Source organism: Procambarus clarkii, chromosome 43 (assembly GCF_040958095.1).
Source record: "Procambarus clarkii isolate CNS0578487 chromosome 43, FALCON_Pclarkii_2.0, whole genome shotgun sequence".
Taxonomy (NCBI): domain Eukaryota; kingdom Metazoa; phylum Arthropoda; class Malacostraca; order Decapoda; family Cambaridae; genus Procambarus; species Procambarus clarkii.
This window is the reverse complement of record NC_091192.1, coordinates 4,378,765-4,396,988: the sequence shown is the minus strand read 5'-3', so window position 1 is coordinate 4,396,988 and position 18,224 is coordinate 4,378,765. Positions and strand designations below refer to the sequence as shown.

The window sequence follows — 18,224 nt, the reverse complement described above, 5'->3', positions numbered from 1 at the left end:
GGGTAGAAAGAAGGGGAGCCCTAGACAGAGAACCAGGAGGGGGACCCTTCGGAACAGAATGGAGGGAAACAGGGGAGGTGGTGGTGGGTGTGTCCGGGTCTAAGGCTCGGAAACGGTTGTGAGACTGAGAAAGGTAGGAAGAACGAGGAGAGGAAGAGCTCACCACGCGAGCATAGGAGACACCAGCGAAAGAGGGGAGACGATGAACTTGGCGTCGAGCCTCAGGAAAAGACAAACGGTCTCGGTGCTTCAAGCTGAGGACAGCCGCCTCAAGTTTGAAATGAATACACGCACGGGAGAAAGTAGGGTGGGCCTCACTGCAATTGAGGCAGCGGGCCTGGGAAGAAGTGCACTCTAACTTAGAGTGACCCTCGCTTCCACACAGGGGACAGAGAGAGACAGGACTAGAGCATTTGAGAGTACCATGCCCAAACCTCCAACACTTACCGCAGAGCCTCGGAGAGGGAATATATTCCTGAACGGAGCATCTGACACCAGCAAGAATGACAGAGGGCAGAAGGGACCTACCATCAAAGGTAACCTTCACAACCCTAAGGGGCAGACGACGATGACCACGAGGGGGACGAGTAAATGTACACCTGGAGTACAGAATGACCCTGAGCCTCGAGGATATGCTAGATATCCTCGTGGCAGTCCTTGAGATCCCTAACACCGGTCGCAACATGGTGTGGGAGGAGAACAGTGCCAACACTGGCATTCAATCGGACGTTCTTCGAGACCCGAACAGGGGTCTCGCCAAGGCAGGATAAGGCGGCCAAGCGGGCGGCCGCATCCTGAGAAGGAGCAGCAACGACACGGGTACCAAGACGAGTGGGGTTGAAGGTGACAGAGGCATCCACGGAATCGACAAGATGCCTAAGAAGGGAAAAATCATCAGGAGGAGTTGAATCCAAAGGTAGGAGGTCAAAGTATTTAGTCCCCGTATCAGGACCAAACAACGCATGGAACGAAGTAGGATGGGAAGGGAGCATACGAGAGCGGCCGTGGCGGGGACGGCGATGAGAACCCTTAGAGAGAGACGGGTCGAAAGGTGCAGTAGTCACAAGAAAGGATGGAGCCGTGCAAGGGGACGAGACAGTCACCACAGCAGGCTTGGGGCTCAACCTAACCACAGAGGAGGGAGGGGAGCAGGGAGGAAGAGTCCGGTCTGGGCCTAAACCGGGTCCCGAAGCGGGGGCTACAGATCTCGGTCTTCCAGGACGGTCCGACTCAGGGGCCTGGTCGCCCACCCCATGAGCCTGGTTAGGAGTAGTCAAGTTGTCATCCATATAGCAAACCAACACAAAAGGGATGGGACTTGGAACCAAGGGATACCACCTACCAGGGCAGCCAGGGAGGCCGAGCACGGGCCAGTGCAGGAAGGGTGTGTCGTCCCCAGCGGTGCTCCCCCTTTTCAACAGGGGCGTCCTACTACTTCGTTCATTCTCCCACACTGGTGCTAAGACCCCAGTCCCCCTATCGCCCCAGCCTGGACACCCAACCATCCACTCAGGGCGGCCTCTCACAGGCGACCCCTCCAGCGGGTGGTCCGATGGCTCACAAGGCCCCTACATGGTACCCTTCAGCACGTACACCACCCAAAGAGGGGGCAGGAGAGGGGGCACAGGCAACACACACCTGTCCCTGGGAGGTGTACGTGAGCCCCTCACCACGGAGGGGAAATTGTCTTAAATTAGGTTGAATTTAGGTGGGAAAGGCATAAATTTGGCCAACTTTAATCAAATCTAGCTTTGGATATGTCAGGTGAGGTTGTCTAGGGCAGGTTGGAATAGGTAAAAAATTGGCTAAAATGGGCTTTGGCTGTGCTATGTTACAAAACATTTTTGGGTATATTTGTGGAAATTGTCTTAAATTTGCTTACATTAGATAGGATAGTACAAATTTCGCCAACTTTAATCAATTCTAGCTTTGGATATGCTAGGCCAGGTTAGGTGAGGTTGTGTAAGGTAGGATATATAATATCTTAGGGGGTAATGAACTAACATATTCAATTTGTTTTTTAAATTTACCTACTTTGGGGTTCTAGCTATAGCTAACTCATGTATTGACAGAGGTGACATAGGCATTGTATGTGAGGATATGGGATGCTCATATTGAGTTAGTTTAGCTTTTGCTAAGTTTAATTCGGTTAAATTTCTATAGTATAAGTATAATTTTCGATGGATTTAGATGAATTTAAGTTTTAATTGGTTGCATTTGTGATCGGATAGAGTAAATTTGCTTAAAATTATCATAGAATTTACTGACTTCACCTAACCACCTAACCTCACCTGTCCCTAACATAACTAAGGCTAGAACGAATAAGTCTGTTTGAGGGTTTGTCTAAATAAATATGGGTGACATGATTGAAGAGGATGCTAACAAGGCGGGTATTAATAAGACATTAAAAACAATGGTCATATGCTTAGATAAATAGTGTAGCACTAATAATGTTGAAACATTTATCTAAATGTGTTTTTATATTGAGCTCATACGATGTCAGGCTTTCCATTCATTCATGTCAAATTCTGAGTATTGGGGGGTTGGTTAAACTCGGCATATTATAAATGATGACCAAAACATACCTGGAAAAAATATAATGCAAATTGTATATTGTTTACCTAGTTTGGCTGACTGTAACTGTACAAATAGCACAATTATTATACTTATGCAAGTTGTGTATTAATTGTGCAGATTATGTATTTTGCATAAGTCGTATGATGATTGCAATTATGTATTAATTATATTCCTACGAATTGTGTATTGCTTGTGCAAGTTGTGTATTAATTGTACATGTTTTGTATGTGTATTTGCGGAATTGAGTAGTTGTGTTCATATTTGGGTTAGTGTATTGATTATATTTTGTGCAAGTAGTGTATTAATTGTACATATGTTGTAATTGTATTTGTGTGAATTGTACATTTGTGCTAGTGGCGTATTTACATATCTGGGCCAGTTATGTATTGTACGTATTTGTCTTAGATATGTATTTTGATTGCATTTATGCAATGCATAAAGATGTGTAATAATTACAAAATTTGTGAAATAATTGTACATGTTTTACAATCGTTTTTGTGCGAACAGTGCAATTATGCAAGTTGTGTTTTTAATTTGCTGAAGTGGAACTGCTGTGACTGTATTTTTTCTTTATGTGAATTGTGTATTTTGTTTAAGTTCGGTATATGTAATCGGAAAAAATAGATCTTCATGTGGCAAGTGTGAAAGTGTATTTTGGTTTATGAGACTGCGTGGGTATTTTGTGAAAATTATGTTTGTGAAATTGTGTAATTTTAGTGAAAGCGCATTTTTGATTGTTTAAATGTATAAGCAATTTGCAATATTTGTGCAAATACCATACTATGTGTAAATGTTATACTTTGAGTGTACATGCAATATTTGTGTAAATGGTATATTTGTGTGCAACTGACATATTTTGTATGTTAATGTCATATTTTGTCTATAAATGGTATATTTTGTGTGTGAATGGTATATTTTGTGTGTGAATGGTATATTTTGTGTGTGAATGGTATATTTTGTGTGTGAATGGTATATTTTGTGTGTGAATGGTATATTTTGTGTGTGAATGGTATATTTTGTGTGTGAATGGTATATTTTGTGTGTGAATGGTATATTTTGTGTGTGAATGGTATATTTTGTGTGTGAATGGTATATTTTGTCTATAAATGGTATATTTTGTGTGTGAATGGTATATTTTGTGTGTGAATGGTATATTTTTGCGTGTAAACGATATAATTTGTGTGGGAATAATATATTTTGTACATAAATGTCATATTTGGTGTGTACATGCTGTATTTTCTGTGTAAATGGAATATTTGTGTGGAATTACTGTGTGCATAAATGCCATATTGAGTGTAAATGTGTATGTGTTTTATTCTGTGGGTGTTTGATTTGTGTATTTTAGTGCAAGTGCAAGTGTTGAATTTGTGTGAATGATGTTAAATTCATATATATTTTTGTGCTCCTTAACACACCCTTAGCTTTTTATGAATAATTACATATATATCTATTTCAATGGGAATATATACATCCTGGTTTATCTATTTTAATAGTATGTAGGCGGCGGGTATTGAATATGTTGGACTTGCTTGAATAATATGGTTACCTTGCTGATTGGTTTGCATCAGTATAGATTCATAGTATAAATAATTAAGATTACTTGGGGTGAATGGGCTGTGTGGTTACTGAAATCTTGTTCTTAATACATTTAGGGATTCATATGGCATAAATTACGTCTGATTAATGGGGCAATAGCAGCAAAACCAGGCTATTCTGTATGAATGTATGGGTTGTGGAGTATGTGTAGGTGTGTATGCTTGTGTTTGTGACTGTTGGTTTAGAAACAAGTTAGATGATTTGCGTAGCAAGATTGGGGATTTTTCGAGGTCTAGGAATGATTAACCTATGAATATACCGGCTAGGATCCAGCTGTGTTGCAAGATGGATGAGTTGCGGTGCGACATTTGGGCAGCTATTTGGTGGATGTGAGGATACTTTACTATCCCGTGAACCCAGCTACTAATCCGCTGACCTGCCAGATGTACGGTAACTACTTGTGGACTATAGTACAATATCTAGCTATAGCGTTTCATAATTGCTGTTATGTATAAAAGTAGGATGTGAGCTATTTATTATAAACTATTATTGTAAACTAATATCGGATGTAGAGGGGGGGGGGGGGATTACTTGATTGTTTTAAGCGCAGGTTGGACATATATATGAATGAGATTGGTGGATATATATAGGAGCTGCCTCGTATGGGCTAATAGGCCTTCTGCAGTTACCTTCATTCTCATGTTCATCTCACATGCTATGCTGCCAGATGTACCATTCTGCTTATATTGCGGTACGACATTTGGGTTGATGTTATACTTTTGCACTTATTACCGAATAATGATTATAGTTGTGTATTTTTGTTTAAGAATGTTTAAACAGAGGTTTAAGAATGTACATTCTTAAACCTCTGATTAGGTTAGGTGAGGATGGCTAGTATAGCCATTCGAATAATAACATCAAAAACAGTACACATGCCAGTAGGACGCTAAAGGCCGCACTGGTCATCTGGTCACGTCATACACAGTTTGAAAAGTGAGGTTACAGTAGAGCCCAAACACTTATATGCTAATAGCCAACAATACCCCATCCCTATACTGAGGTCGCTTTTCGTCATGTCACTAAACAACAACAACTGGTCTGTTGAATGTATTTCTTTCTTATATGATAAGTTGGGTTACGATGGTTTGATAGGGTTTATGAAATGAATAACAAAATATGAGCAATGAGCGAAAATACGAGCAAAGGTAAGAGAATATCGTCTCTGGTGAAGCACAGAGTACAGTTGAGGTACTGAGAGTGATTAAGAGTTCGCACTAATGTGTGAACCTCCTGGGATCCTCATTTACCACGTTGGCTGCAAGCTTTGAGCTCATTGGTGCCTCGCACCGCATTAGGGATGATGACGTCAGAAAGAAGGTAACTGCAGAAGGTCTTATTTCAAAACATGAGGCTTGCTTTTACTGAATGAGTATTTTGATTTGTTATATGCTACAGTAAGGTGTGGGAGGCATGTTTTGAGCGAATGTGAGATGTGCATGTATATTTATGCACGTGCATATATGTTTATGCATTTATGCAGCAATATTGGATTACTACTGAACTCGCATTGAAGTCACCACGCCTGAGAGGGGACTGTTTTCATATAAATGGATGATAGTGGGAAACATGATAAAGGGGGATATTAATGGGCTATTAATACTATAAACACGAGACAGAAACACGAAATAATGGGTAGAAATTGGATAAGTTTTACATGTAGGGAAAATACCTGGGGTAAATACTGGTTTGGTAACGGGGTGAACTCTAAGATACGCGTTTGTTCACGCTCTGTGTTGCTCACCGCTGTCTAATACGAAATGGATAGTGAATTTCCTTAATTTCTACGTTTAATAAACGATCCTTAGCTGGATACTATAAATAAAAACCGTCCAGATAAGTAAGGGGAATAAATAGGACCCTCTGAATATTAATGGAGTTGCATTATCGATGTGTATAAATGGATAAGAAAGGGGATATTAATTGGTAATAGACCTACTGAAGTTCATCTGACAGCGACAGTTGATGTTCTGGTCAACATAGATTGGAAGTAAATAGGAGATTTGAAATAGATTAGGAATGTGAACACACGCCGGGGTAACGGAAGATGATGGGGGCTACGAGGGGCCAAATGTAACCAAACCCCCGGGACTACGAGGGGCCAAATGTAACCAAACCCCCGGGACTACGAGGGGCCAAATGTAACCAAACCCCCGGGACTACGAGGGGCCAAATGTAACCAAACCCCCGGGGCTACGAGGGGCCAAATGTAACCAAACCCCCGGGGCTACGAGGGGCCAAATGTAACCAAACCCCCGGGGCTACGAGGGGCCAAATGTAACCAAACCCCCGGGACTACGAGGGGCCAAATGTAACCAAACCCCCGGGACTACGAGGGGCCAAATGTAACCAAACCCCCGGGACTACGAGGGGCCAAATGTAACCAAACCCCCGGGACTACGAGGGGCCAAATGTAACCAAACCCCCGGGACTACGAGGGGCCAAATGTAACCAAACCCCCGGGACTACGAGGGGCCAAATGTAACCAAACCCCCGGGACTACGAGGGGCCAAATGTAACCAAACCCCCGGGACTACGAGGGGCCAAATGTAACCAAACCCCCGGGACTACGAGGGGCCAAATGTAACCAAACCCCCGGGACTACGAGGGGCCAAATGTAACCAAACCCCCGGGGCTACGAGGGGCCAAATGTAACCAAACCCCCGGGACTACGAGGGGCCAAATGTAACCAAACCCCCGGGACTACGAGGGGCCAAATGTAACCAAACCCCCGGGACTACGAGGGGCCAAATGTAACCAAACCCCCGGGACTACGAGGGGCCAAATGTAACCAAACCCCCGGGACTACGAGGGGCCAAATGTAACCAAACCCCCGGGACTACGAGGGGCCAAATGTAACCAAACCCCCGGGGCTACGAGGGGCCAAATGTAACCAAACCCCCAGGACTACGAGGGGCCAAATGTAACCAAACCCCCGGGACTACGAGGGGCCAAATGTAACCAAACCCCCGGGGCTACGAGGGGCCAAATGTAACCAAACCCCCGGGACTACGAGGGGCCAAATGTAACCAAACCCCCGGGACTACGAGGGGCCAAATGTAACCAAACCCCCGGGACTACGAGGGGCCAAATGTAACCAAACCCCCGGGACTACGAGGGGCCAAATGTAACCAAACCCCCGGGACTACGAGGGGCCAAATGTAACCAAACCCCCGGGACTACGAGGGGCCAAATGTAACCAAACCCCCGGGGCTACGAGGGGCCAAATGTAACCAAACCCCCAGGACTACGAGGGGCCAAATGTAACCAAACCCCCGGGACTACGAGGGGCCAAATGTAACCAAACCCCCGGGACTACGAGGGGCCAAATGTAACCAAACCCCCGGGACTACGAGGGGCCAAATGTAACCACACCCCCGGGACTACGAGGGGCCAAATGTAACCAAACCCCCGGGACTACGAGGGGCCAAATGTAACCAAACCCCCGGGACTACGAGGGGCCAAATGTAACCAAACCCCCAGGGACTACGAGGGGCCAAATGTAACCAAACCCCCGGGGCTACGAGGGGCCAAATGTAACCAAACCCCCGGGGCTACGAGGGGCCAAATGTAACCAAACCCCCGGGACTACGAGGGGCCAAATGTAACCAAACCCCCGGGGCTACGAGGGGCCAAATGTAACCAAACCCCCAGGACTACGAGGGGCCAAATGTAACCAAACCCCCGGGACTACGAGGGGCCAAATGTAACCAAACCCCCGGGACTACGAGGGGCCAAATGTAACCAAACCCCCAGGACTACGAGGGGCCAAATGTAACCAAACCCCCGGGACTACGAGGGGCCAAATGTAACCAAACCCCCGGGACTACGAGGGGCCAAATGTAACCAAACCCCCGGGACTACGAGGGGCCAAATGTAACCAAACCCCCGGGACTACGAGGGGCCAAATGTAACCAAACCCCCGGGACTACGAGGGGCCAAATGTAACCACACCCCCGGGACTACGAGGGGCCAAATGTAACCAAACCCCCGGGACTACGAGGGGCCAAATGTAACCAAACCCCCGGGACTACGAGGGGCCAAATGTAACCAAACCCCCAGGGACTACGAGGGGCCAAATGTAACCACACCCCCGGGGCTACGAGGGGCCAAATGTAACCAAACCCCCGGGGCTACGAGGGGCCAAATGTAACCAAACCCCCGGGACTACGAGGGGCCAAATGTAACCAAACCCCCGGGGCTACGAGGGGCCAAATGTAACCACACCCCCGGGACTACGAGGGGCCAAATGTAACCAAACCCCCGGGACTACGAGGGGCCAAATGTAACCAAACCCCCGGGACTACGAGGGGCCAAATGTAACCAAACCCCCGGGGCTACGAGGGGCCAAATGTAACCACACCCCCGGGACTACGAGGGGCCAAATGTAACCAAACCCCCGGGGCTACGAGGGGCCAAATGTAACCAAACCCCCGGGGCTACGAGGGGCCAAATGTAACCAAACCCCCGGGACTACGAGGGGCCAAATGTAACCAAACCCCCGGGGCTACGAGGGGCCAAATGTAACCAAACCCCCGGGGCTACGAGGGGCCAAATGTAACCAAACCCCCGGGGCTACGAGGGGCCAAATGTAACCAAACCCCCGGGGCTACGAGGGGCCAAATGTAACCAAACCCCCGGGACTACGAGGGGCCAAATGTAACCAAACCCCCGGGACTACGAGGGGCCAAATGTAACCAAACCCCCAGGACTACGAGGGGCCAAATGTAACCAAACCCCCGGGACTACGAGGGGCCAAATGTAACCAAACCCCCGGGACTACGAGGGGCCAAATGTAACCACACCCCCGGGACTACGAGGGGCCAAATGTAACCAAACCCCCGGGACTACGAGGGGCCAAATGTAACCACACCCCCGGGACTACGAGGGGCCAAATGTAACCAAACCCCCGGGACTACGAGGGGCCAAATGTAACCAAACCCCCGGGACTACGAGGGGCCAAATGTAACCAAACCCCCAGGACTACGAGGGGCCAAATGTAACCACACCCCCGGGGCTACGAGGGGCCAAATGTAACCAAACCCCCGGGGCTACGAGGGGCCAAATGTAACCAAACCCCCGGGACTACGAGGGGCCAAATGTAACCAAACCCCCGGGGCTACGAGGGGCCAAATGTAACCAAACCCCCAGGACTACGAGGGGCCAAATGTAACCAAACCCCCGGGACTACGAGGGGCCAAATGTAACCAAACCCCCGGGACTACGAGGGGCCAAATGTAACCAAACCCCCAGGGACTACGAGGGGCCAAATGTAACCAAACCCCCGGGACTACGAGGGGCCAAATGTAACCAAACCCCCGGGACTACGAGGGGCCAAATGTAACCAAACCCCCAGGACTACGAGGGGCCAAATGTAACCAAACCCCCGGGACTACGAGGGGCCAAATGTAACCAAACCCCCGGGACTACGAGGGGCCAAATGTAACCACACCCCCGGGACTACGAGGGGCCAAATGTAACCAAACCCCCGGGACTACGAGGGGCCAAATGTAACCAAACCCCCGGGACTACGAGGGGCCAAATGTAACCAAACCCCCAGGACTACGAGGGGCCAAATGTAACCACACCCCCGGGGCTACGAGGGGCCAAATGTAACCAAACCCCCGGGGCTACGAGGGGCCAAATGTAACCAAACCCCCGGGACTACGAGGGGCCAAATGTAACCAAACCCCCGGGGCTACGAGGGGCCAAATGTAACCACACCCCCGGGACTACGAGGGGCCAAATGTAACCAAACCCCCGGGACTACGAGGGGCCAAATGTAACCAAACCCCCGGGACTACGAGGGGCCAAATGTAACCAAACCCCCGGGGCTACGAGGGGCCAAATGTAACCACACCCCCGGGACTACGAGGGGCCAAATGTAACCAAACCCCCGGGGCTACGAGGGGCCAAATGTAACCAAACCCCCGGGGCTACGAGGGGCCAAATGTAACCAAACCCCCGGGACTACGAGGGGCCAAATGTAACCAAACCCCCGGGGCTACGAGGGGCCAAATGTAACCAAACCCCCGGGGCTACGAGGGGCCAAATGTAACCAAACCCCCGGGGCTACGAGGGGCCAAATGTAACCAAACCCCCGGGGCTACGAGGGGCCAAATGTAACCAAACCCCCGGGCTACGAGGGGCCAAATGTAACCAAACCCCCGGGGCTACGAGGGGCCAAATGTAACCAAACCCCCGGGACTACGAGGGGCCAAATGTAACCAAACCCCCGGGGCTACGAGGGGCCAAATGTAACCAAACCCCCGGGGCTACGAGGGGCCAAATGTAACCAAACCCCCGGGACTACGAGGGGCCAAATGTAACCAAACCCCCGGGGCTACGAGGGGCCAAATGTAACCAAACCCCCGGGACTACGAGGGGCCAAATGTAACCAAACCCCCGGGGCTACGAGGGGCCAAATGTAACCAAACCCCCGGGGCTACGAGGGGCCAAATGTAACCAAACCCCCGGGGCTACGAGGGGCCAAATGTAACCAAACCCCCGGGCTACGAGGGGCCAAATGTAACCAAACCCCCGGGACTACGAGGGGCCAAATGTAACCAAACCCCCGGGGCTACGAGGGGCCAAATGTAACCAAACCCCCGGGGCTACGAGGGGCCAAATGTAACCAAACCCCCGGGACTACGAGGGGCCAAATGTAACCAAACCCCCGGGGCTACGAGGGGCCAAATGTAACCAAACCCCCGGGACTACGAGGGGCCAAATGTAACCAAACCCCCGGGGCTACGAGGGGCCAAATGTAACCAAACCCCCGGGGCTACGAGGGGCCAAATGTAACCAAACCCCCGGGGCTACGAGGGGCCAAATGTAACCAAACCCCCGGGGCTACGAGGGGCCAAATGTAACCAAACCCCCGGGACTACGAGGGGCCAAATGTAACCAAACCCCCGGGACTACGAGGGGCCAAATGTAACCAAACCCCCGGGGCTACGAGGGGCCAAATGTAACCAAACCCCCGGGACTACGAGGGGCCAAATGTAACCAAACCCCCGGGACTACGAGGGGCCAAATGTAACCAAACCCCCGGGGCTACGAGGGGCCAAATGTAACCAAACCCCCGGGACTACGAGGGGCCAAATGTAACCAAACCCCCGGGGCTACGAGGGGCCAAATGTAACCAAACCCCCGGGACTACGAGGGGCCAAATGTAACCAAACCCCCGGGACTACGAGGGGCCAAATGTAACCAAACCCCCGGGGCTACGAGGGGCCAAATGTAACCAAACCCCCGGGGCTACGAGGGGCCAAATGTAACCAAACCCCCGGGGCTACGAGGGGCCAAATGTAACCAAACCCCCGGGACTACGAGGGGCCAAATGTAACCAAACCCCCGGGACTACGAGGGGCCAAATGTAACCAAACCCCCGGGCCAACGAGGGGCCAAATGTAACCAAACCCCCGGGACTACGAGGGGCCAAATGTAACCAAACCCCCGGGACTACGAGGGGCCAAATGTAACCAAACCCCCGGGGCTACGAGGGGCCGTGGAAAAAAGCAAAACGGCCCCTCGTAGCCCCGTCCTTCAGTACTCATAACGTGGTCACTACACAAACTTAACGTTGTCACTACACACGCTTAACGTGGTCACTACACACGCTTAACGTGGTCACTACACACGCTTAACGTGGTCACTACACACGCTTAACGTGGTCACTACACACACTTAACGTGGTCACTACACACACTTAACGTGGTCACTACACACACAACGTGGTCACTACACGCACTTAACGTGGTCACTACACACACTTAACGTGGTCACTACACACACTTAACGTGGTCACTACACACGCTTAACGTGGTCACTACACACGCTTAACGTGGTCACTACACACACTTAACGTGGTCACTACACACACTTAACGTGGTCACTACACACACTTAACGTGGTCACTACACACACTTAACGTGGTCACTACACACACTTAACGTGGTCACTACACACACTTAACGTGGTCACTACACACACTTAACGTGGTCACTACACGCACTTAACGTGGTCACTACACGCACTTAACGTGGTCACTACACGCACTTAACGTGGTCACTACACACGCTTAACGTGGTCACTACACACGCTTAACGTGGTCACTACACACGCTTAACGTGGTCACTACACACGCTTAACGTGGTCACTACACACGCTTAACGTGGTCACTACACACTTAACGTGGTCACTACACACACTTAACGTTGTCACTACACACACTTAACGTGGTCACTACACACACTTAACGTTGTCACTACACACGCTTAACGTTGTCACTACACACGCTTAACGTGGTCACTACACACGCTTAACGTGGTCACTACACACGCTTAACGTGGTCACTACACACGCTTAACGTGGTCACTACACACGCTTAACGTGGTCACTACACACGCTTAACGTGGTCACTACACACGCTTAACGTGGTCACTACACACACTTAACGTGGTCACTACACACACTTAACGTGGTCACTACACACACTTAACGTGGTCACTACACACACTTAACGTGGTCACTACACACACTTAACGTGGTCACTACACACACTTAACGTGGTCACTACACACACTTAACGTGGTCACTACACACACTTAACGTGGTCACTACACACACTTAACGTGGTCACTACACACACTTAACGTGGTCACTACACACACTTAACGTGGTCACTACACACGCTTAACGTGGTCACTACACACGCTTAACGTGGTCACTACACACGCTTAACGTGGTCACTACACACGCTTAACGTGGTCACTACACACTTAACGTGGTCACTACACACTTAACGTGGTCACTACACACTTAACGTGGTCACTACACACTTAACGTTGTCACTACACACACTTAACATGGTCACTACACACACTTAACGTGGTCACTACACACTTAACGTACTTAACGTTGTCACTACACACACTTAACGTGGTCACTACACACTTAACGTGGTCACTACACACGCTTAACGTGGTCACTACACACACTTAACGTGGTCACTACATACTTAACGTGGTCACTACACACACTTAACGTGGTCACTACACACACTTAACGTGGTCACTACACACACTTAACGTGGTCACTACACACATTTAACGTGGTCACTACACACACTTAACGTGGTCACTACACACACTTAACGTGGTCACTACACACACTTAACGTGGTCACTACACACACTTAACGTGGTCACTACACACACTTAACGTGGTCACTACACACACTTAACGTGGTCACTACACACACTTAACGTGGTCACTACACACGCTTAACGTGGTCACTACACACACTTAACGTGGTCACTACACACACTTAACGTGGTCACTACACACTTAACGTGGTCACTACACACACTTAACGTGGTCACTACACACACTTAACGTGGTCACTACACACTTAACGTGGTCACTACACACTTAACGTGGTCACTACACACTTAACGTGGTCACTACACACGCTTAACGTGGTCACTACACACGCTTAACGTGGTCACTACACACGCTTAACGTGGTCACTACACACTTAACGTGGTCACTACACACACTTAACGTGGTCACTACACACTTAACGTGGTCACTACACGCTTAACGTGGTCACTACACACTTAACGTGGTCACTACACACGCTTAACGTGGTCACTACACACACTTAACGTGGTCACTACACACACTTAACGTGGTCACTACACACTTAACTAGGCGTATTTAAGCATTTTAAATATTCATGTGGCTTAATTAACCTCTTATAATTAAGTTGTATAATTTACATGTTGTTTGACCTGTTGTATTAAATACTGTAAATTAGGCTAGTTCCCCGCCAAGGGTAATTTCAGTTAGGAACATTTACTGGTTATACGACTTAATAGTCCAGTTAATTACAATGCCACTTATTGTAACCTTTATAATTTACTAATTAACTACTTTCAATTATATTACTAAATTTTACATTTACTTATATCCAATAAATATATAGTCGTGCGCAAGTATCCTCGCCTGCCAGAACTAAACATTTTACCCCAGAGTGAATATCTATCATGCTAGCCTAAAATTATTATTTTTATGATTATTATTATGGTGAGAGTTACTGTGTATAAGTAATGAGGAGACACCTGTGGTGATGGCACAAGCTGGCACGTGTGGCCAGGCCACACCTCCGCCACACTATAATGGCACAAGCTGGCACTTGTGGCCAGGCCACACCTCCGCCACACTATAATGGCACAAGCTGGCACTTGTGGCCAGGCCACACCTCCGCCACACTATAATGGCACAAGCTGGCACTTGTGGCCTCACCTCCGCCACACTATACCTGATGACTGCTACTCGCAGTTACTGTTGTCCTTGTACCAACCTCTCTACACTCTCACTTCTCCCTCTCACGGTGGTGATATCCACCAGGGCACGGTGGTGATATCCACCAGGGCACGGTGGTGATATCCACCAGGGCACGGTGGAGATATCCACCAGAGCACGGTGGTGATATCCACCAGGGCACGGTGGTGATATCCACCAGGGCACGGTGGTGATATCCACCAGGGCACGGTGGAGATATCCACCAGGGCACGGTGGTGATATCCACCAGGGCACGGTGGAGATATCCACCAGGGCACGGTGGAGATATCCACCAGGGCACGGTGGTGATATCCACCAGGGCACGGTGGTGATATCCACCAAGGCACGGTGGTGATATCCACCAGGGCACGGTGGTGATATCCACCAAGGCACGGTGGTGATATCCACCAGGGCACGGTGGTGATATCCACCAGGGCACGGTGGTGATATCCACCAGGGCACGGTGGTGATATCCACCAAGGCACGGTGGTGATATCCACCAGGGCACGGTGGTGATATCCACCAAGGCACGGTGGTGATATCCACCAGGGCACGGTGGTGATATCCACCAGGGCACGGTGGTGATATCCACCAGGGCACGGTGGTGATATCCACCAAGGCACGGTGGTGATATCCACCAGGGCACGGTGGTGATATCCACCAGGGCACGGTGGTGATATCCACCAGGGCACGGTGGAGATATCCACCAGGGCACGGTGGTGATATCCACCAGGGCACGGTGGTGATATCCACCAGGGCACGGTGGTGATATCCACCAGGGCACGGTGGAGATATCCACCAGGGCACGGTGGAGATATCCACCAGAGCACGGTGGTGATATCCACCAGGGCACGGTGGTGATATCCACCAGGGCACGGTGGTGATATCCACCAGGGCACGGTGGAGATATCCACCAGGGCACGGTGGTGATATCCACCAGGGCACGGTGGAGATATCCACCAGGGCACGGTGGAGATATCCACCAGGGCACGGTGGTGATATCCACCAGGGCACGGTGGTGATATCCACCAAGGCACGGTGGTGATATCCACCAGGGCACGGTGGTGATATCCACCAAGGCACGGTGGTGATATCCACCAGGGCACGGTGGTGATATCCACCAGGGCACGGTGGTGATATCCACCAGGGCACGGTGGTGATATCCACCAGGGCACGGTGGTGATATCCACCAGGGCACGGGAAGAACTATATAATTACTTGGTGGGATCCTGGCAAACACACGACGAAACTACAACGTTCGAACAAGTTTTAACAAAGTTCTAATGCGCCATAAAAATGTTATACCAAGATGTATCAACTTTATTACCAGTTGTAACAAGCGGAAGATATGGAGAGTTACGGTGAGTGTTGTAGGGATACCAGCACGCAGAGTGGTGGTGTGATGGTGAGTGGCCGCACACAACCTCCCTCCTCGCTGGCCGTCACCACACTGACGCTCCACTGTTTCCTACACAACTTTCCCTATCACAGAAAACGGGTCTCGGGCTCCCACCCCCAAACTTTCCTCACCTCTTCCTCCCCCGTTTAACAACCCACCCCCAAACCAACCCCCTAATCTCCCCCCATTACCCCTTCCCCTCTCGGCCCGAATTGCTAACTCACAAAACAAACAGAAGTTGATCTGGCGCGTTTACAACTACCAATAGGTGAGCGGGGGAGAGTAGAGGGGCGTGTGGACCAGTAGCGGGAACAGCTCACTCGGCAACCTTTACTGTGCATGATGAGGAGTCACTGTACTGTGGTGTTCCCTCGTCATACACAGAGCGACCACGTCTCGCGTCCTTTGACTGCCATATTGTCACAACGGTAATTCTGGCTGGCTGAGTCCCGCCCCCTCCTCTCACTCCTCCAACATTTCCATACTGAGCCTCGTTCATGGCGGCTTTGTCGCCATATTTCCACGCTGATCCAACCACCACCTTTGTAGTTTATTTCCTCTATTATTCACCCCATACTGTATTAGAGTATCATATATTAAAGAATATTAATATACCTGGCCTCATAACAGAACACATAAGAACATAAGAACATAAGAACAAAGGTAACTGCAGAAGGCCTATTGGCCCATACGAGGCAGCTCCTATTCTATAACCACCCAATCCCACTCATATACTTGTCCAACCCGTGCTTGAAACAATCGAGGGACCCCACCTCCACAATGTTACGCGGCAATTGGTTCCACAAATCAACAACCCTGTTACTGAACCAGTATTTACCCAAGTCTTTCCTAAATCTAAACTTATCCAATTTATATCCATTGTTTCGTGTTCTGTCCTGTGTTGATACTTTTAATACCCTATTAATATCCCCCCGGTTATGTCCATTCATCCACTTGTAAACCTCTATCATGTCACCCCTAACTCTTCGCCTTTCCAGTGAATGCAACTTAAGCTTTGTTAATCTTTCTTCATATGAAAGATTTCTAATTTGGGGAATTAACTTAGTCATCCTACGCTGGACACGTTCAAGTGAATTTATATCCATTCTATAATATGGCGACCAAAACTGAACTGCATAATCTAAATGGGGCCTAACTAGAGCAAGATATAGCTTGAGAACCACACCAGGTGTCTTGTTACTAACGCTGCGATTAATAAATCCAAGTGTCCGATTTGCCTTATTACGAACATTTATGCATTGATCCTTTTGTTTTAAATTCTTACTAATCATAACTCCCAGATCCCTTTCGCAATCCGACTTCGCAATCACAACACCATCTAGCTCGTATCTTGTAACTCTATCATCATTACCTAACCTCAGAACTTTACATTTATCAGCATTAAACTGCATCTGCCAATCCTTTGACCATTTCAAAACCCTATCTAGATCAACTTGAAGTGATAGTGAGTCCTCCTCCGAATTAATTTCCCTACCGATTTTCGTATCATCGGCAAATTTGCAAATGTTGCTACTCAAACCTGAATCTAAATCATTTATATATATTATAAACAACAGAGGTCCCAGGACAGAGCCTTGAGGCACTCCACTTACAACATTTTCCCACTCTGACTTGATTCCATTTATACTAACTCTCTGTTTCCTTTGGTATAGCCATGCCCTAATCCAGCTTAATATAGCACCCCCAATACCATGAGACTCTATCTTTTTAATCAGTCTTTCATGTGGCACTGTATCAAAAGCTTTGCTAAAGTCAAGGTATACAACATCGCAATCCTTACCACTATCAACTGCCTCAACAATGCTAGAATAAAAAGATAACAAATTTGTTAAACATGAACGGCCATTTATAAAACCATGTTGCGACTCAATTATTAATTTATGTTTTTCAAGATGAAGACGAATTTTATTTGCTATTATAGATTCGAGTAACTTTCCCACAATAGACGTTAGGCTAATTGGTCGATAGTTAGACGCAAGTGATCTATCTCCTTTCTTAAAAACTGGTATCACATTAGCAACTTTCCAAAACTCTGGCACTCTGCCTGACTCTATTGATTTATTAAATATGGTTGACAGTGGGTCACAAAGCTCCTCTTTGCATTCTTTAAGCACCCTAGCAAACACTTCATCCGGCCCTGGGGATTTGTTTGGTTTGAGTTTTACTATTTGTTTAAGAACATCCTCCCTGGTAACTGCTAAACTCGTCAACCTGTCCTCGTCCCCACCCACATAGACTTGTTCGGCTGAAGGCATATTGTTAAGTTCCTCTTTAGTAAATACAGA

General features: G+C 48.6%; 1 protein-coding gene across 3 annotated transcripts in view; it reads right to left on the bottom strand.

Annotated features, from left to right (window-relative positions):
- Positions 1-15,985, bottom strand: part of LOC123749642 (uncharacterized) — a 175,667-nt gene extending 159,682 nt beyond the window's left edge. For all 3 annotated transcript variants that reach the window (XM_069300001.1, XM_069300002.1, XM_069300003.1), the window contains exon 1: positions 15,847-15,985. The gene's annotated coding sequence lies outside the window, so the exon portion shown is untranslated. The remainder of the gene's footprint in view (positions 1-15,846) is intronic.
- Between the last annotated feature and the right edge of the window lie 2,239 nt (positions 15,986-18,224).